At 40.1% G+C, this 22,121-nt stretch overlaps 1 pseudogene across 1 annotated transcript; it reads right to left on the bottom strand.

Moving 5' to 3' along the window:
- Positions 1-3,613: 3,613 nt before the first annotated feature.
- LOC309601757 (betaine--homocysteine S-methyltransferase 1-like) lies at positions 3,614-21,583 on the bottom strand (annotated as a pseudogene). The gene is made up of 8 exons: positions 21,545-21,583; positions 17,374-17,506; positions 12,463-12,581; positions 10,276-10,467; positions 9,531-9,677; positions 7,854-8,036; positions 4,095-4,323; positions 3,614-3,814 (listed from the first exon to the last, which is right to left on the bottom strand). The product of its transcript is annotated as a betaine--homocysteine S-methyltransferase 1-like (transcript).
- Positions 21,584-22,121: the final 538 nt, after the last annotated feature.

Genomic DNA, 22,121 nt, shown 5'->3' on the forward strand with positions numbered 1-22,121 from the left:
ATAAAGTCAGTGGCGTAGAACAAGACAGCTATATGAATCCACTTCTTGTAATGTTAAAAATTGTCGCTGAACCTACCACTGCATTCGTGTATAGAGTTGAAAAAGAAGCCTTGCGCTACCAACTGCTTTAGGAAGAAATTTGTGGTACATGGAGATTTCAGATTCGGCAGGACTCCTAGAAAACTCTCTTCTCAAAAGAACAGTGTGACGGGTTGACCTTGGCTGGACACCAGGTGCCCACCAAGCTGCTCTATCACTCCCCCTCCTCAACTGGATGGGGGAGAAAAAAAAAAAAATATGATGAAAGGCTCATGGGTCGAGATAAGGACACTCACTAATTACCATCACAGGCAAACCAGACTCGACTTGGGGAAATTAATTTAATTTATTGCCAATCAACTCAGAGTAGGATAATGAGAAATAAAACCAAATCTTAAACCACCTTCCCCCAACCCCTCCCTTCTTCCCGGGCTTAACTTTACTCCCGATTTCTCTACCTCCTACCCCCAAGCAGCACAGGTGGACTGGGAATGGAGGTTGTGGTCAGTTCATTACACATTGTCTCTGCCGCTCCTTCCTCCTCACTCTCTTGTCCTTACATTCAGCCTTGTGAGTAAAGGTTTATTCTTTAGATATCAAAGACTTCGGATTTTCTCTTCCGGATCTGAACTTCCAAGGTTCAGATCGCTTCACTTTTGCTTCCAGGTTAAAAAAAAAAAACAACCAAAAAAAACCCAAAAAACCAACACCACCAACAAAAAAAAACCCCACAAACATAGAGCTAGGAAGCGCCGAGAAAAGATCTGATGGAGGTGATCTCTGGGTTTATGATGATTCACAGACTCGGAGGCCACAGGGAAAGAACGAATGAACAGGGTCTGTTCAATTGAGAGAGAGAAACAAGGAATGTATGCAAATCTTCAAATACATAAAAGACTTCAGCAAAGACAAAGGGAATAAATTCTTCGTGTCTGTAATGAGCTGAAAAGAAATAATGGATTTAAATCCCATCAAGGAATAGTCAAATTAGGAAAAATTTGTTAAGAAGAGTGACGTTACCACAGTGCCTGAGGTTGGCACAGAAGCTCCATCATTAGGTGCATAGCCACACAGGTTAAACAGGTTAAACAAATATCTCCTATGAGTAGCTGATCCTGCCTTAGGGTACTAAATATAGGAGGTGAACTTCTTTCACTTCCACTTATCTAAGTTTTCAGGCAAGCTTTGTTAAGGAAACAAATTTCCTAGGATTGCGCTGCCAGCCTGTGTCTTATTTCCTTCACAAGTCATGTAATAAGCCATTAGAAAGCTTTAACAAATCTAACAGTTCCTTTACCCTTCTCCAAAATGTTACACAGAAAGAAATGGGAAATAAAGCTTTGTTGACTTTGCTTCTCAGTCTTGCGTGCTTTGCCTTTTTTTGGTTGCTTTGTGGTTTTTTGTTTTTTTTTTTTTCCCCCAGAGAGTTTGGGGCTTCTGTAGTGATCAATAAAGCACCCTGTCAACTTATTTTCATCCCATTGTCAATTTCTTTCTAAGCCCAGCCTGTGATATGAATCAAATAGGGCTTGTATAGCTCCCCCCTTGTGTCAGCTCTTAGTTTGAATGACTTCAAAACTCCTTTTCAGTGTTTCTCATCATGATTAGTGTCTGTTAAAATTTGGCCCTTTTTAAACTGAGTATCTAAAATTAAGTGCTTAAAATCATATTTTATCATCTTCTTAAATACCATAGTTCTTAAATAGTCTGTTGTGAACTCATTCACTTCAATAGGAATTTTTATATGCTTGGACTGTTTTAAAAAAAAAAAATCAGTCCAGCTGCTTACATATAGTATGATGGTCAAGCTGCATCCTTTGCCACAGGAAGTCTCTAAACTGGTAATGATCGTTCAAAACACTTATGTAGCAATTGTAGCTTGTATTTTAAGCCTCTTTATCATGCATATGTCTTTTGCATGCATGCATTTTGGTGGCGATCAAAGATCTGCCCCTTTTGTTTTGCAGATTTTGCGTTATTCTGCTTTACGCAGGGAGAACTTCCGGAAGGGTTTAGGAAGAAGTTTAATGTAGTGCATATATACTTACATGGATGCTTTCCAAATAATCTACATTTTAAAATATCCACTTTCTTGATTTGTCTACTTTTGGCTTTCAGGCAAAAATTCCAGCTAGTAACTATTTCAATTTGTTATAAGCATGATGAAGGCAGATGGCTTTCTCTAAAAATCTGTCTGCCAATAACAGTCTGAAAAGGATATTTGAAGTTTCCCACTAAAGTGTTGCATGTTTATAAGTTTCCTGAACTGCAGCATATCAACACGGATAGAAATAATGAAATAAGCTTATACATAAAAAGTAGCCCAACAAAAGCTTTCAACACTCTAACTTCAAGAATCATATTTTTCATAAAAGTAGTGGCTTTAATGTAGAATGGGTGGGAATGGGATTCTAGAGAGAAATCTGAAAGTTGTGTGGTAATTCACAAAAATTAACTATGGAAACGTGTCCTTTATGGTTTCCAAGTGTAGTGATATCCTTTGTAAGAAAACGCTTCTCAACAAATTCAGCGTACAGATGTCCTTGGGTTTTCTTAACTTAGGTGGATTAATCTATTTCCTAACAGGGTTTTTCATCTCTTCTTATAGCTAATTTTCTCTAGACTGAATCAATCAGCTTAAACAGAATCATGGAATGTTTTACTACGCTTATATACAGGAGTTATATTTTAGGAAGCTTCAGTTTTAAATGCTATTTTGAGATAACCAAGTGTTTCAAGTGAGATATCCAGAAATCAGCTGGATCATTTGAAAATTACAGTGGTTTACTGGAGATACGTTATTCTGTTTGAGCTCTCATGATTTAAGGTGTGAAGATAATACAATACTATTCCATCATATTACTTTTAATTTATTTGACTTTTCAAAATTTCAGAATAATCTCTTAACCGTTTTAGTCTCCAGAGAAGTAAATCTTGTGTACATGGTACCCTGAGACAAAAACAGTGAGTTATTTACCTGTCATTTTTCTTTCCTAAAAGTTCCTGCATGTAAGAAATTCCTGCAAGAGCTCATTCTCATTTTCCTTATCTTTTGATTCCATTTATAAGATGCATTTTTCTAGTTTACTTTTATTCTCTTGAAGTCAAGAAAGTGGCTACAGATAACTGTGTGTCTGAAGCATTGGCAGCTTGTGTGTCCCTGAAGTAGCCTTCAACAAATCCTGAGGAAATTCCTACATAATCCCAAACTGAAAACAGACTCAGGAGTGGAAGTCCATGGATACTGTATTTATAGATGGCTTTTTCTCTTTTCACAGGTGAGTTGAGTCAATTATTACTTTCCACGTATTTCTGTGTCTACCCAGTTGATGGCACCTAGCTAACAAGAAGCTCAGTTGTTATGAGAATCCAAAACTCCTTCTGACTGTGTCTTCTCTAAACTATTCGTCCAGAGAAAGATTTTATTATCAGTTTGACATATTAATCTGTAATCACATTATTTTTGCATTTTGTCTCTTTCATTAGATGTTAACTGATAAATCAACGGGGCACTCATCTTCACAGATTTTTCTTGTGAAGCATGAGATGGTCTGTAGATAAATCATTCTAACATTTAGACAACTGCAGTGGATTGGAACAACTGTTTCCGAAAGAGCTCTTTCAGCTGTTGTTCACTTGTTGCTTCTTTCTGTTGCATCAGCTCTCTGGTTCCTTTGGTTACCCCCCCCCCCCCCAGCCATCTGGCTTTGAGACTGAAGGACAATATGGCCTGCCTGAAGCAGGCCTCAGATTCTCCCAGTATTCTCTTCTTGCCCTAAAGAAAGAAAAGGAAATATTACAAAACTTTCATTACTTTCACATTAATTCAGACCAAATGTTCATTTTGAAGAGGGATGAGAATTTTTGTAGCTCTCCTACTGCCCCTTTGCCCCTTTTACTGCTCCCAGATCAAATTTAATTCTTCAAAATTATTAACACAGAATGTTTACGGTTATATTTAGACCTCCATATTGGTTAAGCTAGTCTGCTGCATGGACCAATGTAAGCCTTTATAAGGAGGGTGCTGGTGTGCTTTCCAGTTCAGATATACATACCTTGCTCTGACCCAGGGTTTGGTATGCATGCTCAGGTTATTGCCCCAGCTGCCATGTTTCTCAGAAGCTTCTCGCAAAAATCCTCTTTCAGGAGCCAGCTCCTCAGCTATTGCTCGGATGTGATATGGCTCAAATCCACAGCAGCCTCCAATGAAATGAATTCCTAAATCATAGGCCTTTCTTGCATATTTTTGAACATCCCATCTAGTTACAATTCTTGGCTCCAGACCTGCAAAGACATTCATATCTTAAATTTTCACCATGCTCCAGTTCACCGCATTTTTTTGTAAGAAATCACATTATTGAGACACTTGCACACTATTTGCAAAACTGGTTGTAGATGTAGATGTTTGAGCTGTCTGAGCTAGAATTAATAATGCAAACTTTCAGGAGTCTAGCTTTTAGATTCTGTTATGCTTTGCTGAGCTATGCTTGTTGTAAGCTGCTTTGGCTTTGAAAAACAGCACCTAATATCTTCTGAGACTGATCAAGCCCTAAGTCACATGCTTGCCATTCTGCCAGAGTTCTTAGCTGAAGTACTGGAGCACTTTCAATGTTATGCCCACAAGTCCAAAGAGTTCTTAATGAACAATCAATATCTGGGAAATCTGATTACAGTACTCTAATCTGTGAAAGGAGAAGGTATCATCAGCCTACCTGCAACAGGAATAAGCCTGCTTGTTATTCCTCAGGAATGCTTACTACACTTTTTTCCATGACCAGCTAATGGCAGGCAGTTGTTTCGCTGACAGCTGGGATCTGTAGCTATTTCTTAGCCCATCCCTTACTTAGTTATAAGCCCATCCATAAGCAGTTTGCTGCCTCAAGCCACTTCCTTGTGGAAAGTTCTGTGTGTAGATGACTTAGGATGGCTAAGATGCAACCTTTCTTTTGAACCCCTCTTCGTGTTGCAGGTTGTGGTAAGCAGAGCGGAGGGACGCCAGAGCTGAGAGGAAAGACGTGTGGAAGGAAAGGAACAGAAAGTGAGAAGAACAAGGAAAAGCACACCTGAAAGGGAAGGAGGCACAGGAGTTGCAGAACTGGAAAGAAAAGACCAGGGACTGGAGAAGAAACTTGAAGGAATAAAAATACAGGAATAAAGGAATAAAAATCCTCCCACTTCTTTATGCACATCTGCAGGAGATGAATCAGCTTGGTTATGAGGAGAGTGCAGCATGATGTCTGGGCACTGAACATTCCTCTAGGCAAAGAAGCCGTGGTGAGGTAGTAAGGTTCCAGCACCACAGCAGAAGTAGGATTCTTCTTCCTACATCCTGTCCCAGAAATGCCTAATATGCAAGAAGGTGATGCAAAGCAGATCTGCTCAAAGTCCAGTGAGTAGTTAAAGAGACAGAGTCAGAAAATAAAAAACAGAAGGGAAAAAAATGAAATGGTCTTAAACAGAAAATTATTGGTCTCAGAGGGAAAGACTGGACAACGGAAAAATAGATGGTCTAATATCAGAAGGAAAACCAGATTAAGCTATCTTAGAAAGCTGTTTAAATAAAAGTTTGTGTACAGTCCTGCAGATGTGAGAGAAAGCATCAGAAGCATCAATTCATGATTTCCTTGTCTCTCATATATCATTAAAAAGCTAATGCAAAATTGATACAAAACGATCAACAGTAAGAATGCAGCATCTTGCACTCAATTTATACCCGTATAAGCAACTAAACTCCAGGAGAACAGTATAGGGTGTTTCCCTGTCTTCTCCGTCACCCACCCTGTCACAATCAGTCCTTGTGTTTCAGGAGCATAAGGACAGCACCAACCTAACAGCTCTGAAGAAACATGGATAGACTCCGCCATAAGAACTGGCCACACATGGTGAAACATGGTGATTGAAAACAAGCAGTATGCTACGAAAAGAAGTTGCCACATAGATCACGTTTTGTGGGGTTTTCTTCCCCCCTCCCAAAAATGACTAACATTCTATTTTCCGTGCCTGTCAATGTACAGTATTTTTCTTGGCTTTATTCAGAATTAAATATCTCTAGCTTAACAGTTTATGTTATCATTTACAGTAAAAAGATATTGAAATTTTCATCAACTTCTGATGAGAAGATTGTAATGTGCGCCTAGATTTAGCCCCTCTGTACGTCTACTCTTGAGATAACTGGGTATGCTTTGACTGACCAGGACTTTTCTGTCTAAAACATTGTCCTTGCTTAACTGGTGACATTTGAGAGCAATTGCAGTAACACAGAAGGGAAAACACAGAAAACTGGAAAAAGTTCTAAAGATAAATAAATACTGCTGGTATCTAGATGCTGGAGTTTGCCAATACAACATAGCCAATGCTTTTCTAGAAACTGAGATCTTGTTGGCCTGTACAGAGGTTATGTACACTTCAAATACCTAAATGCCTCTTTGTGCATATTGCCTTCCACAAAAAGCAGAGTCAACTGGGTCAGTTTAACAATGATTTACCAAACTACTTCTCTGCCATCAAGTGATCAGTTGCTCCTTCTGGGTAGTGCAAACATTCACAGAACCAGGCTTCTCCAATTGACTCATGAAATTTCTGAAAACTGACATCTCATACAGTTTGCTTATAACATACAAACCAAGAACCATAACAAACCAAAGAGTGAATCCTTCAATTAACTTGATTACTTACTGCATCTGTTCTATCATTTTTGCTTGCAATCAGAGGAGTTATACGAAGGAATGAATAGGATAAATGAGTTCCTGACACTTTTAAACATCCCAGAGTATTTTCAGAACCCAGACATGTTGTTATTATCTAATGAATGCCTCAGGCTCATGCTTTATTCTTTTTCCTTCATTTACGTAGAGAGGACTTTTAAAATAAAATATCTTCCTGAAAATCACATCCATATCTTTTTTTTTTTTTCCTAAAAATTCAAGTTTCAGTTGTTTTAATACCTTATTTTATAGGCTGATCTTGAAAAGAAGAATGTATGATATCTGAAAATGAAGGCATTTTTCTAATCAATTTTAAAATGTTTAGGCTGCTTTTTTCCTCTTATCTTAAGAGGATGTGACCTTCTACATCCCAGGTGGGAATAAGCCCTAAATACACAAGCCTTATATACACATAAAGTGGCTGAATCTTTCGGTCTTTTGGGTAGAATTTCTGCTGAGCATAAGAGTGATGAATCCATCTCCAAACTGCTAATCCATTTGTAAGCAACATCAAAGAACATATTCCCTCTTCTGCTTTCTCTCTAATCTCACTTATCTTAGACAGTTACACTTGCAAGACTGAACCATTATGAGTGCAAGAATCATGCACCTATACTAATGATCCAGCTCCGCATATGCATTATACATTAAATCCCTATGCAGGTAAACATTATAGGGCTCATGGGCTAGACGTCACAACCGAGAATGCTGGGGAGCTCCAGTCCAAAGGCATTTAAAGTCTGGGTTGTTTTTAGTGTATTTGCTCTTGTTAATTTCTTTGGACTATTTTACAGCTGTCCTGAACAAGGTTCTATAGCACAAGAAAAAAAAAAACAACATTTTTTTTTAATTGATTTAGGTTGTGGCACTTTAACTGTTTTCATCATAATTTCACTTTCAGTCACATGCTGTGATACTGCTGAAATACTCTCATTATCTGGATGATCTTTAACCCAATCCATCTATGCAGAATGCCAGACAGGATAATTGAGACTGATCCTATTGTACAGGAGGATGCCTTGCAGTTTCAGCTTTGCTAAAAGCTAGGGGAAAAAAAGGAACAGACAGTAAATAAATTAAAAAAAAAAAAAAAAGATACCCTTGTCTTACCAAAGGGAAATTCTGGAAGGTCAATAAATCCTTGCTTCCCACAATCAGGTGTATGGAAAGCAAGTGGTTGGGACATCAGGTGAGCTTTCAGTTTAGCAGCGTGCAAGCCCTCTTTCATCAGTCTCACAGTTTCCAGGGAGGTATCTGGGTCAAAATGGCAGTTGACTCCAACAATAGAAGCACCTAGGAGGAGGAAAATAAATAAGTTCAAGTCACATCTCCCTAGGAAGTGGGAGGTGAAAGTTCTTAGCCACAGCACTCCATAAGCAGAGCAGTCCATCTGTACACCAGCACTATGAACACAAGCGTCCTGGTTTCAGCTGGGATAGAGCTAATTTCCTTCCTAGTAGCTGGCATAGTGCTGTGTTTTGGATTTAGGATGAGAATAATGTTGATAACACACTGATGTTTTAGTTGCTGCTAAGTAGTGCTTACACTAGTCAAGGACTTTTCAGCTTCCCATGCTCTGCCAGGTGCACAAGAAGCTGGGAAGGGGCACAGCCAGGACAGCTGACCCACACTGGCCAAAGGGCTATTCCGTACCATATGACGTCATGCTCAGTATATAAGCTGGGGGAGTTGGCCGGGGGGCAGGGATCGCTGCTCGGGGACAGGCTGGGCATTGGTCAGCAGGTGGTGAGCAATTGCATTGTGCATCACTTGTTTTGTATATTCTTTATGATGATGATGATGATGATGATGATGATGATGATGATGATGATGATGATGATGATTTTCTCTTCCTGCTGTCCTATTAAACTGTCTTTATCTCAACCCACAGGTTTTACTTTTTTTTTCAATTCTCTCCCCCATCCCACCAGGAAGGGGAGGAGGGTGAGCGAGTGACTGTGTGGTGCTTAGTTGCCGACTGAGGTTAAACCACGACAACAAGGTAGTTGGATTAGAGCCAGCCTCAACTCTCCTGAGGCTGATCATTCCATTTACATCTCAGTTGCACTCTTTACCTTCCTGATGAGGAATCACATCTCCCACCCTCATGCAGTTGCTTTTCTCATCAGTGCTCAATCAGTGAAGACTGATTATGTACAGCCACATATACAAATAGCTAACAGGTTCCTAACACAGGTTCTGCCTTTGGATTTCAACTCTTAACTCCAAAGGAAAAGAGTAGTTCAGAACAGATATAATAAAACCCCTGTATGGTCGGTCCATCATGCCCCTGATTAATTCCTTCTGCCCTTCCCTTTGTCCTGCAGAAAACACAGCATTTGATAGGCAATAAGATTAATTTTTTCATTCTCTTATTCTCTCATCCTGGATTTGAACTGTGCTCCACACATTTCTAAAAACATGAGCAGAGAATCAAAGGCGGCTTTGGATTCTGCTTATGTTTCATAATCCTGAGCCCAGAATTTGGGGCTGGGTCTGTAATCAACTTTGAATAGTTTTAGGATTTTGTTCTACTCAGTATCAGCTGCCTGTGGCTATTGCTCCCAATACCATCCTGGTTAATAAGGATTTTATAGCTGCATTTTCATACTTTTTTTTACAGGACTGCTCTAGTAAAGTACACATAGAAACTCTTCCACAGGCTCAAAACTTTCATCAAGTATAATTGGGAAGCTATCTACTTGAGATACACATCCATTTATCTCAATGATTAAGGACTTAACTTTGTTCCATACTTTTAAAGTGCAGATTAAAACAGATTCTTACCAGCCTTTACCAGTCGGACAGCACATTGTCCGGGGGGCACGCCATGCATGTCTCCTTCTGGACAATGCACATTGTAGCTGCAACTGGCTTCCTAGATTCTTTTAGGACTTCAACAGCCCAGACAGCTTCTTCAACATGTTCAAAATACTGAAAGAAATTAAAAGTGGACTACTTTCGTTTCTTGGAGATGAAACATAAACACATTAATCCAGACCCCAAATTCACCAGCAATACAATGACTTGATTCTTTTCTGATTTACACTAACAGAATTCAGTTGAGTTCACTGACCACACAGTTAAAAAAGGATTTTAAAAAGTCAGAAGGAAAACTAAATCCAAAATAAAAAGATACTCATGTTTCAGAATAAGAATGCCCATACAGGGGGTTAATCAGGGATTTATCCCTGAAGAACTATTTTCATCTAGAAAAGTCACCATGGGTTGGTTACTTACGGAGTACAGGAGGAAACAGGAACTAATCAAGATCACATTAATCTATCCTCTTTGTACTGGTACAGAATTTGACTTGACTGAGATGATAGAAATTTAGGGTTCAAGGTCCTATTCTAGGACGCTTGCAGATACTGCTGTGCATTTAGAAAACATCTGATTCTACTGGAATAAAAGTATAACAGAAAATTTTAAAGAAGGAAGCAATATATACTTGTATTCCCTAAAGTAGACTAGACATCTTAAAGTTAACACACTGTGCCAGCTGAAGGCATGTACTTTTTTACAGATTTACCTCTGCAATTAGGAAGTCAACATTCTTCTTCATAAAGCCATCTAGTTGCTTTCGAAAGGCTGCTTTAACCTCTGCTTTATCCTTGCAGCTTAAGTATGATGGTGTTTGACTGAGTCCTCCAGCCACTAAAGCATCACCTTCATTAGCCACTTCTCTTGCAATGTCACAAGCAGCTTCATTCACTTTCTGGCACTATATGAATATAGATTACATCATTTTTACCTGGTCAGAGATATGCATGTAATTTCAGAGCACAAAAAGGACAAAAGACTTCTTCATATTCATTTATAATTTAAATGTATTTTTCTATAATATTGATTAGGAAGATCAGCATTTTTCAAAAAAATAACAAACATTAAGAAACAGATTTCTTGCAACTTATAAGTTATCATATTATCAAACACTAATACAAAAACATATTACCTTTAATACATCTTACACAAATAGTCTATAAAAAAGCAAATATTTGGTGTGAAGCAGAATTTTTTTTTCCTCTTAGAAAATAAGTTAGTTAGTTACACTTAAGTGTCTGCTTCTATTCTGAGATTTTGTGGATGGAAAAAAAGAGTAGTAATTTCAATTGATTTTTCATTCTGTTTCTTAATGTATTATTTTAGTATTTTGATAATTTTCAAAATTTAAGCTATGATATGATATAGAGTCATTTAAGGCACTTTTAAAAGGATGTCATTAATTACCTGATGTTAAAGTTACCAATTTAAGAATAGCAAAGGGAAACTTATCACTATATATGATTAATTAATCACCTAGACTGAAAGACACATTCCCTGTATACCCAAACCAGGATGACTAGAACAGCTTGTGAAAGAGGTTAAGCTGGGAAAAAAAGATTTTTGGAAAAGAATCATTATTTGGGATAGATAACAAGGACTGATTAGAGCAGGTTTCTTTGTGGCCCATGGGCTACTTAGAATCTACATAGGTTTCTCTCAGCTGAAGTTTTCCATGGCTGCCTCAAAACATCCAGATGATTTTTAAGGCTATTGCTGACAGAGTGTCTTCCATTTGCACTTCTGCTCAGGTACGTGTTTGGGAACACCAGGAGCTGGAGCCATAAACCAGTTAGAGCCTGGAGGAAACTGCTTCTAGAACTGGCAGCAAATCAAGCTTGAAAGTTTTGCTGCAATGCATTCCAGTTTCCAGTTGCTTTCCCAACCCCTCTTATCATTTTTCGTTGCAGCATGGCTAGTTCCAGAGGCACTATGTTTCTGGGATATCACTTCAGACATTTCGATGTTGCATCTATTGAATGTAAAGGTACAGCATTTCAGATAAATTTGGTCATATGACATTTTAATGTCTTAACCTCTTAATTAAGCCTCAAGTGTTTCCCTAGTGTCCAGATTGCTCTAGTTTCTGACTTGGGATATCTTCACATAAATATATTCCTTCCTCTCTGCGCCCTGGAGAATCTTCTCTATTTTCCAGAGGCTGAAATAATAGACAATAGGACCAAAGGGGAAAAGATCAGAGAAAACACCCAACGACAAATCTTCTAGTCTCAAAGGAACTATCTAGAAATGTTTGTGCCAGAAGTCCCAGTGGAGATGGGGCCTGCATCTAGTGAAGGCACCCAACATCCTACAACTCCTCTGTGTAGGGGGTAAGAAAACACCAACACAGTACTTCTGTTACTGTACCAGATTACCCTTACACATGAGAAGGGGAATACTGACCACAGTGTATACCTTGGATTTTTTAGTTGATATTTTATTGAAGACATGGTCCTAAAAAAACATTCAGTTCTTATTAGCAAGTCATTATTCTCCAGGATTCTTCACCATTTTTGCAGTTGATTTGTTTCTCTGGATGCTAAAGCATTTCTTTTTTTACAATTGATTTTGCTCTCTGTGCATTTAGTCCTCCCTATACTTTGTATGAAAACTCCAGTAAACTATCTCCTCAGATGGGAAAAATAAGATGTGGGCATCCTTTTTCCTCTCTTCATCTTTGCCCCATTTTGTTATTTTTTTTTTTTTCTTTCCCCTTTAACCTTGTCTTTCTTACTATTCCAAATTCTGAAATTGCACCATCTCATTCTTTGGTCCTCAAATATAACCAAAACTGTTATGACAAACTGTGAAAATACTTGATAATTCTTTCTATTAAACCTTTTGAAATGAATACACTTATTTCATATCTCCATCAAAATAGTATTTTACTCACACTTATTTCCTCAGCTACATAATTGCCCCTGTTCTCTAGTTTGTCCTCACTGGCATAAAATGTGAATGCCTGCAGAACATTGGATCCAGCTCTGAGGAATTCCCGGTGAAGCTGACAAACTGCAAAGAATTAAAAGAGACAAAGAAGAGATGTTTGGTACAGTTATTACTATTATTATCCCAAAACTAAATGTTTATTGAATTAATGTTACTGTAAAAGAAGTGATACTGTGTTTACTAGAAGAGCCATTATGAGGGAGTAGAAGCAGTACCCCAGTCTGTGTAGAATTCCTTTCTTCCCACTCTTAGAACATTAGGTAGAAAACTTCCTTCTTAGTTATTCTCTGCTAAGAATGACTGAAGATTTCTATATTTAGTTCATCAGTAGATTCAGATGCTCACGTACCCAAGAGTCGGGCCACTGAAGAACATCAAAACAACCAGCAGGTGGATCGGGCTGCTAAGATTGAAGTGGCTCAGGTGGATCTGGACTGGCAACATGAGGGTGGATTGTTTATAGCTCGGTGGGCCCATGACACCTCAGGCCATCAAGGAAGAGATGCAACAGACAAATGGGCTCGCGATCGAGGGCTGGACCTGACCATGGACGCTATTGCACAGGTTATCCATGAATGCGAAACATGCACTGCAATGTGTACCTCAAGGGGATTTGATTTTGGGTGAAAATAGCCAATGAACTGAATGGTATGATGTTAATTGCTATATAATACTGTATGTCATCACTTCTATGGTGGCTATATGCTATATCAACAGAATCACAGTAAGAATCACCCAGATTAATGAAGAATGAACTTTGATGGAACCGAGCAAAGTGCAGCGGTGATAGAACCATAACTGGCTTCAGCATGCAACAACCCAACACCACACACCATCTCTCCTGCCCTATAGGACTGTTATGAGAGATGAAGCCCAAAGTCATGGACCGAATGAACTCAACGGACATTTTAGAGGGATGGCCCATGGACTAAGGGAATGATATCTGTGTGTACATATCAAAAGACTGGAAAAGTGGTGGTGATTAATTGGAATGTATTGGAAAGGATAGGACCTGGGCATGACATAGATGGTATAGAATAAGGGGTGGATACTGTCCTGGTTTCAGCTGGGATAGAGCTAATTTTCTTCCTAGTAGCTGGCACAGTGCTGTGTTTTGGATTTAGGATGAGAATAATGTTGATAACACACTGATGTTTTAGTTGCTGCTAAGTAGGGCTTACACTAGTCAAGGACTTTTCAGCTTCCCATGCTCTGCCAGGTGCACAAGAAGCTGGGAGGGGGCACAGCCAGGACAGCTGACCCACACTGGCCAAAGGGCTATTCCGTACCATATGATGTCATGCTCAGTATATAAACTGGGGAGAGTTGGCCGGGGGGCAGGGATCGCTGCTCGGGGACTGGCTGGGCATGGGTCAGTGGGTGGTGAGCAGTTGCATCATGCATTACTTGCTTTAATAATAATATTATTATTACTACTATTTTATTTCAGTTATTAAACTGTTCTTATCTCAACCCATGAGTTTTCTCACTTCCACTCTTCCGATTCTCTCCCCCACCCCATCAGGGAGAAGGGAGGGAGCGAGCAGCTGTGTGGTTCTTAGTTGGTGGCTGGGGCTAAACCACAACAACCCACAAAACAATAATTATAATAATTTCTAGAACACTACTTATCATGTAAAACAGAGTTAAAACGCTCAACAGCTTATAGCAAATACAGGAATAATTTATTCCCTAGATATTGTATAGAGACATGAGAACACTGCAGTTTCTATGGCAGATGTTTGGAAAAGCTTTCCTGAAGTCTTGGTTCATCATACCTCATTGTCTACAGACAATCTGTGTCATTAGGGAAACATGTTAATGTGTCACGAGAATAAAATTACTGCCTTCAGCTACAACAAACACAGCATTCTATGCCAGAGAGGCTCAAACGGTAGTCTGAGTTGCTAGAGTCAATCTGCACACACAGCAGCACATCTGCTTTCAGTGAAGGAACAGTGTGGTGTCCCTTGCTTTTCTCTACTAGTACCAGTATTTCATTTCTAATTACAGCCTTGGGTAACCACACTGTGATTTAACACAGCAGTCACAAAGAACTATCCAGGAACATAGATTCTAGCAGAGCTACAATTCAAAGAGTCCCTGGAATTTGCCTGAACTATCGGGATCAAATTTCAGTTTTACAGCCTTTACACAGTCAAAACATTCCTAGTGCAGAGAGTATTCTTTTTCCTACATCATTAAAACAGGCTACTGAGCCCAACTAAAAGGACTGTCTCTGTATGTTTCTAGTGTTCTGTAGTTTGTTTTTCTATTCGCCCCCATGAAAAATCATTGATGAACACTAGTCAGGAAATGTGAAAAGGAAAAAATAATCTACAAATATTTTCACAAATGCTTTATGACATTTCCATAATAAACTAGATTTATTTACCCCCATGGTTAGTGCTCTTTAAATATGGTTCCTGCATTCCTAGAAGAATGTTTGGGATTTGTGTGAATAAGGATGGAGACATTGGTAGGCAAATGAAACATAATCTAACACGTATGAATAAGGAACTTTATATCCCAAACTATCAGGTATGTGAACAGCAGACTCTTGAATGGGTCTGCATTTGGAGGGAAAGAATAGCATTATAAGTAAAGTATCAGCCTGAATCTCATTCAATCCCAGGCAAATCATTTTTACCACTAGAATACACTTAGTATTATCAAGCCCACAGTAGTCTGCATGATGCTATCAAAAACCCAAACCACTCTAATTTACTTCTTGTGTGACTTCTAGCATGTTACTGAAGCTATGTTTTCTTCCACTATTTGAGAAATGAGGTAACAGCCACATATGAGGCTAAACAATTATTAAATTTGATGCATTTTAGGAGTCAGACATACAACACTGAGTTTTCATTTCAATCTACCATGAGTTGGACATTTCACAAAAGACACAGACTTAAGCTAACAGCAGATGGGGGCAGTAAGTGCATATGCATATTGCTCAGTACAGAGCAGTAGCTCAGATACCTGATCTGGCTCAGAAGAAATATTTAGATCTCATTTCTAAACTTGTCAGTCTGGCAAAACTTCTCCTCCCTTGTAACGGAGATAATGGCCTTCAACTCACTTTTTTTTTTTTCTTCTTTCTTTTTTTTTTTTTTCCCCTCCATCATTCCTTGCTGCAATCTCAGAACCTCCCTCATTCCTTACAAAGACAAGAAGGGCCGGTAGTTGTATGGTTTTTTACACCAGCTGGCTCAGACAGTTGGTCCTTCTGTTCTTTACACCTGCTTTCAAAATAACATGACCCTTGAGCATGCAGGAGCAAAGAGCAATAACAGAGGGGAGGCAGCACACTGCACTGAAAGAAATGAACACATTTCCAGTTAAGGGTGTATTTATAAATAGCCTACAAAGGGCTTATAAAAGTGTTATGTTACAGACATGAGCAATATGTTCTAGCAAATCAGTAGGGGGCTAACCTATGACTACTGATCACTTGTTTAAAACAAATCTGTGTGCCAATTTAGCCTATTTAAGCCATCTGCAACTGCCTCTATGTAAGGTAATGTCTTGCATTCCCCATGGACCGAGACCTACACTTCCTGAGAAGGCATGTGGAGAGGGTCAAAGACTTTTGTGGTACAAAAGAAATAAGCAAAGGGGAAACAAAGAGCATGGTATAAGCGCTACGATTTGTAAGATGGAATGCGCAGGGGCAGAAAAAGGTACAGGTGGAGAGAAAGAGAGAGGTGATAGGATGTATTTTTGGGAGATGAGGTTCAACAAATTAGGTCATCACCCTTTAAACCTTTGCTGGAGCACTGCATTATCTAAGGCTGTCCATGACCCTAAGTTAGGCATGCTACACAAAGTAACACTTGAAGGCTGAGAAGGATTAGGGGAAAAAATAGGTAAGGTGTACAAAGCAATGTAATAGAGAGGGCTAAGATCTCTATTTCTCCTTCTCCTCTTCTTCCTTCTTCCCCCTTTATAGAGGAAAAAGACTAATTTGGAAGGACATACACTTAAGACAGAACAAAGAAAATTTTTTTCCCAGGACATTCTGAATTAGCTTGTGGGATTAACTGCACATGATATTACTAGGGCAAATGCTTTATTGTAATGAAGCATACATAAATAGATAATAGCACCTGCTTTTGCACTATTTATGCTAAACACTATAATCTTTATGCTGTAAGGCATAGAATGATTGCTCATTTTGCCCCCCTCCACTGTAGACAGTCACTCCATTAAATGGGATAGGCAGAAGTTGAGTTAACACCCTTGGCACAGCAACTGATGCAATTTTATTGCAATTCTTAGGTTCTTATGAGGTTTATCAATCCTCATTTCACAGTGGAGCCAGATACATTAAATACTCCTCTTCCATTCCATTGTTTATTAAAAGCTGCCGTTTTCCTGAAGGAATTAATAAACAAACTGTATTCATTTATAATGGTCAGAACACAACAAAACAGATAGTTAACTGCAGAATTTTTTGTCACAAGATGTTGTGAAGGATAAACTTGATATCAGCTCAAGGACAGACTGGACATGTCCATGAGAGAGAAATCACTGAATGTTATTAAATACAAAGATACCATATCTGTGTCAAAAAGTCCCTGGGTTACAAATTACTGAAGACTGGGAAAGCATTCTGGAGAGGTATCACTGTATGTTTGCACTACTCATATTCTTTCCCAACCAACTGCTTTTGACCAGTGTTAGAGCAAGAATAAGGGGTACGATGATTAGGGGGTCTATAGATTCTTAGACTATTCTTAACAGTGTGTAATTCTACATTGTCAAGCAACCCACTACAGGTTCCTATATATTTATTATTTATCCAACCATGTTTACCTTCACTATAGAATCACCATTTCCCAGTAAAACTGACCTGCTTCTGGGTGTTCTACCGTTGCTTCGGGAGTCCAAGGCCTAGCTTTTACATACCCCCTCTTTTCAAGAGCAAAGACGAATCCTCCATCTCCAATCACAAATTCTCCAGCATCTAAACGCTCTAGAATACCCTGCAGAAAGCAGGAAGAAAGGTTAATAATTACAGTTCTTCAGTTTTGTGGGCTTCCTTTGTTGACATTTCCTGTATTTGCAAAGCAGATATAATTATTTGTGGGCTACCAGAAACATCTTTGCCATAATAATAAGAAGTAATCCATTTCCTTCTTGAAATTCTCTTTAAAGAATAGTAGGTGATCTGTTTTACAACATAAGGCGTTAATATATGCATATATATTACATAAGACTTTTAATTATTCAGTTTATTGTATTCCAGAGATATAGTCCCCAGAACTAGAAGTCAATGGTCTAATTCCATTCCTATGAAAGTAAAACACAGTCTCAAATTCTCCTGTAAAATATATGTGAAACTTTTTAAAATGAAACACTAGTATCACTGACCTCTTCATTAGCTCATTTGCTCTTTAGCTACAAATGCCATCATGACAGAGCCTCAGCACAAGTAGCTTGTGACACAAGATGGCACAACAAGCATCAAAAAAAGTAAGCATGTAACATTTTCCTAGCAAATAAGACACATCTCAGAATGCTGGCCTCCATTTTCTGACAGACTTTTCACTGGCCTGGGTTTCCTTACCTAGACTTACAAAATGAAAGAAAATCCTGCTTCTTTTGCACAGCCCAGAAATGTTTTAAGATGCCAAATTACAAACCTTACAGCACCCTGTGATTAACCTTGCTTCTGCCTTGAACTCTACACTAACACAAGGAAAGTGGTAATTATTTTTTTTTGTAAAATGAAAAACATGAATACAAAATATATTGATTGCACCTAATACATATTATTTTTTGTATTCCTTTCATTGCTTCATTGGATTGTTCAAATTTTCAAAAAAGTACCTTGCTGTTATACTAAATAGTACTAAATTCTGCCAGTAGATTACAAACATAATTCTATTTGACTTTAAAAAGTGGATTAATGCAGACCCATTACATTAACAAAGGTAGTGGGTACAGAAAAAGATTTTAAAAAATCAAAGGTAAGACTGAAATTGCTGTCCATAGTTATCTTTTCCTGATGGCCTACTAGCGTTTCAGTAGATGAAATTTGAGGGAGTAGGGGAAAAAAAAGCACCTTGCGGACATAGAGTTGAGTGTGTTTTTTTGTGTTGAGAGGAAGGGTTTTTTAACAATTAGCCTCCAACCTTTAGTAGATTATCTTTCTTGATAATTTCTCCTTCATTCATTCAATTATCTCACACCATACATCCAGGAAAGAAAAACACTTATAACATCTCAGCACTGCCCTTTAGGCAGCATGAGAGTATGCCTTTCCAACAAGAAGGTGCACTGTGCCAACTATGCCAGTTCCAGTACCAAGCATAGCAGTGTAAGGCTACTTGGAGGCCACAAAGCCTGGCTGAGAGGGTCGGCGTTTTTGGCCCAGGCACTGACATAGCAGCAAGGTGATGGGGCTTCTCTGCACAGTGTTGCTGTGCAGATATATGAGCTAGGCCAAGTGTTGGCTTGCAGATGTCTGCATCACATTCCATTGCACATTCTGGACTTTCCAAAATATTGACGTAATTAACTTTACAACGTTAAGAAAAAGTGCAAGCTTTTATCTTTATTTCAGCAGGACCAGGGCAAAACTCAATCTACAATACTCAGTCTCCAAAACTCAGTAATTTTCAATAAGTCTACAAGTCGTGCCTGTCTATTAGGGCAATTCTGTTGTAAGTGTAAATGTCAGGAGGCTTTGTAAAGATTGTGTTTGCAATTAACTAATTTGCAGTTGTAACAGAATGCCTCAAATGGGGCCAGAGAAAGGCACCCAAGGGATCACTGGTTGAGTCCCTGCTTCCTCTGCCTGCCAAGGAATCTTTTACAGACAGAGCCTGCTTCAGAAGTTTAATATGCAGAGAACAGGAGTGCAGAGGGGAAAACAAAAAAAAAAAATCTTAAATGTATAAGCAACCTCAGTTGTTGCTTGTTAACTGAAGATTACATTACAATAGATACATGTTGACACAATATATAGATATATTTAAATGCACTACAATCAACAGGTTTTTTTTTTCAAGTCCCTTCTAGGATTTAACAGCAGTTTCCCTTCACAGTTCTAGCTTTTTTAAACTGCACTTTAAAATAATCTTCACTTTTGACACACAGAAGCAACATAAGCCATGACTGAATAGATTGTGGTATCTTAATATATAATATATTGTGATATATTAAACCTAGCATCAGGGCATCTAATAGCAGGTGACATAACTATAAAGCACAAAGTGCTTAAACTTACTTTGTCAGTTCAGATTGGCTCAAAATGGAAATAACTTTTTTGCGGACTTTATTATAGGTCTGATATCATCTCTTCACACCATTTTTACTTTATCTATACTGGATAAAATACCATTGGTTCAAACAGCATATAGCTAGCATGAGTTCAGCATCAACATTGTTTTGTTCTGCCCCAGAGAACTACAACTGTGTGCTCATGCCCAATCCAGATCAAAATTGTACTGTCAAGTGATCCAGTAGTACACAGATCTGGTATTAAATAACAAGAAATAGTATCTGTAAAAAGCTAACCAGGGCTTTTTTGAGCCATCTTTTCACTGCTTCACTTTTGCTACCATGAACAAAGTTGCACCACAGTCCATACATCTATCCACGGAAGGAGTGCAAATGACTGTATGAAGATATTCCCCCAACCAACTTTAAGAATGTAACCGAACCATATAAGTGAAAAGCCTGCTTGGTCTACCTATATCCTATCTTTCCATCGGTGGAGAGAAAAAAAGCATCTCAAAATAACTATTCAGATCTTAAGTGAGCCCTCAAGAAAGGCTTATCTCTGTCCATTGCCTGTAGGAGAACCTAGGGCAATTGCCTTCTGCTAGGTGTCTGAAGTTAGGTGGCATGTGCCAAAAAATAAGCAGCAGAACAAATACCTCCTCACCTCCTTCCTTTATAACTGAGCTACCTGAAAGGCATAGAGTTCATAGACTTCTTCCCATATCCTTCTGTTCTCTTACTCTAGACTTATATGCTACATATAAAACCAAATAAAAACAGTTCTGAGTAAGAAGTGTCCAGTGTCCTACTAATAATACTGTCCTTCCAAACAGAAGGTAGAATACATGATTCCACTGACCCTCCCAAGCAGCACTGCAGGGTAGCAGTACTGGTATATGTCAGAGAGTCTGATTTAGATATTGCTCAAATGTTTATCTTGATGGCCAGAATGGCTGATGCCTGAATAACCTTTTATACTGGCTTATTTCTTTAGCTAAATGAGAGTGCGAAGGGCATGCATATATTGGAGACTGCGCTCCTATTACAAACACTGTTGGTATTCAGTCATATAAATAAAGGGAAGAGCAATTTGGGGCTTTTAGAGTTGTCAGGACGCTGGAGACAGGAATCCCATCCAATGAAGGTTTATGCTTACAATATTTACAATTTTAATGTGTTGTGAGCACTGCTTAGTTTGCATATCAAATAATATTAAGCAAAATGGTTTTGAACTTTGGTGGCTTCAATCTATGTGTTGAGAGAAATCAAGATTCTGTGAGCTGTTACAGCATTAAGTTGAATCTAATCTATCTATCTCATAACAGTGTCCAAATGTCTTTAATGGTTTGATGCTGAATAGGTATAGTTATTATTACGTCTTTACTTTAGCTTTTCACAATATGCCCTTACCCGCAGAAATACCGAGTACCTTACTTGGAGGTTAAGTGCGGTTTGCGGGTTGTGCCAGTTTTGCAGCAGCTCCCCAGGAAAGCCTCCGGGCAGGACCCCGAGGGGGCGGGAGAGGCGGCCGGGTACAGCGGAGCCCCAGCCCGACCCAGAGTCGAGCTCTGCCCTGTGCCGCTGGGAAGCTCCCGCCGCTCCCCGCCTGCGCGCCTCGCAGCACCGGCGCGAGGCTGCCTCTGCCCTACCGCGTGGTCCCGCTAGGGCAGCGCCCGCACCGCGGCAGGGGCACCCCTCCCAGCGCCCGCCGCTGCCCCCACGCCGGACAGGGGAACGGGCCCGCCGAGAGCAGGGGACCGGGGCCGAGCAGGGGAGGGAGGTGGGGGAATTATCCTTTTGCCCTGTTTCGTGGTCTTCCTGATCGGCAGCATTTTCCTCGCCAAAGGACGCTGGCTACCTGAGACTACCCAGACGACTCGGCACGAAGCAGAAGATAACCCGAGCGCTCAGCCCGCACTTTTATAACGCGGGGAGGAGGCGGGCCGCGGTGAGCAGCGCTGCGAGCGACACCCCCGGCCGGCCCGGCCCCTGCCTCCGCGGGGCGCCCTGGCACGGCCCGGGACTGACCCGCCCCCTCCCGCCACCGCCCCCGCCTGGCTCGGGGACGAGCACTGGGGGTGGGGATCGGGAGGCGCCCGGTAGCTCCTCCGGGCTGCCCCCTCGGCCAAGGGGCTGGCCAGCGCTCTCCATCCCTGCTGCGGGCGGGCTGCGCGCGGGATGAGCGCGGTGCTGCGGAGAGCCCTGCGACGGCTGCGACCTCCCGCCGCGGCGGCCGGCCCGACCCCCCCCCGCCGCCGCCGCGGCTGCCCTGCGGCCCCTCGGCGGCGGCGCGGGCACGCGCGGGCCGGGCCGGGCTGGGCGCGGGGGCGGTGAGGAGCTCCGGGCGGGATGCGGTGGGGAGGCGCTGGC

Source organism: Platalea leucorodia (assembly GCF_965183815.1).
Source record: "Platalea leucorodia genome assembly, chromosome: W".
Taxonomy (NCBI): Eukaryota; Metazoa; Chordata; class Aves; order Pelecaniformes; family Threskiornithidae; genus Platalea; species Platalea leucorodia.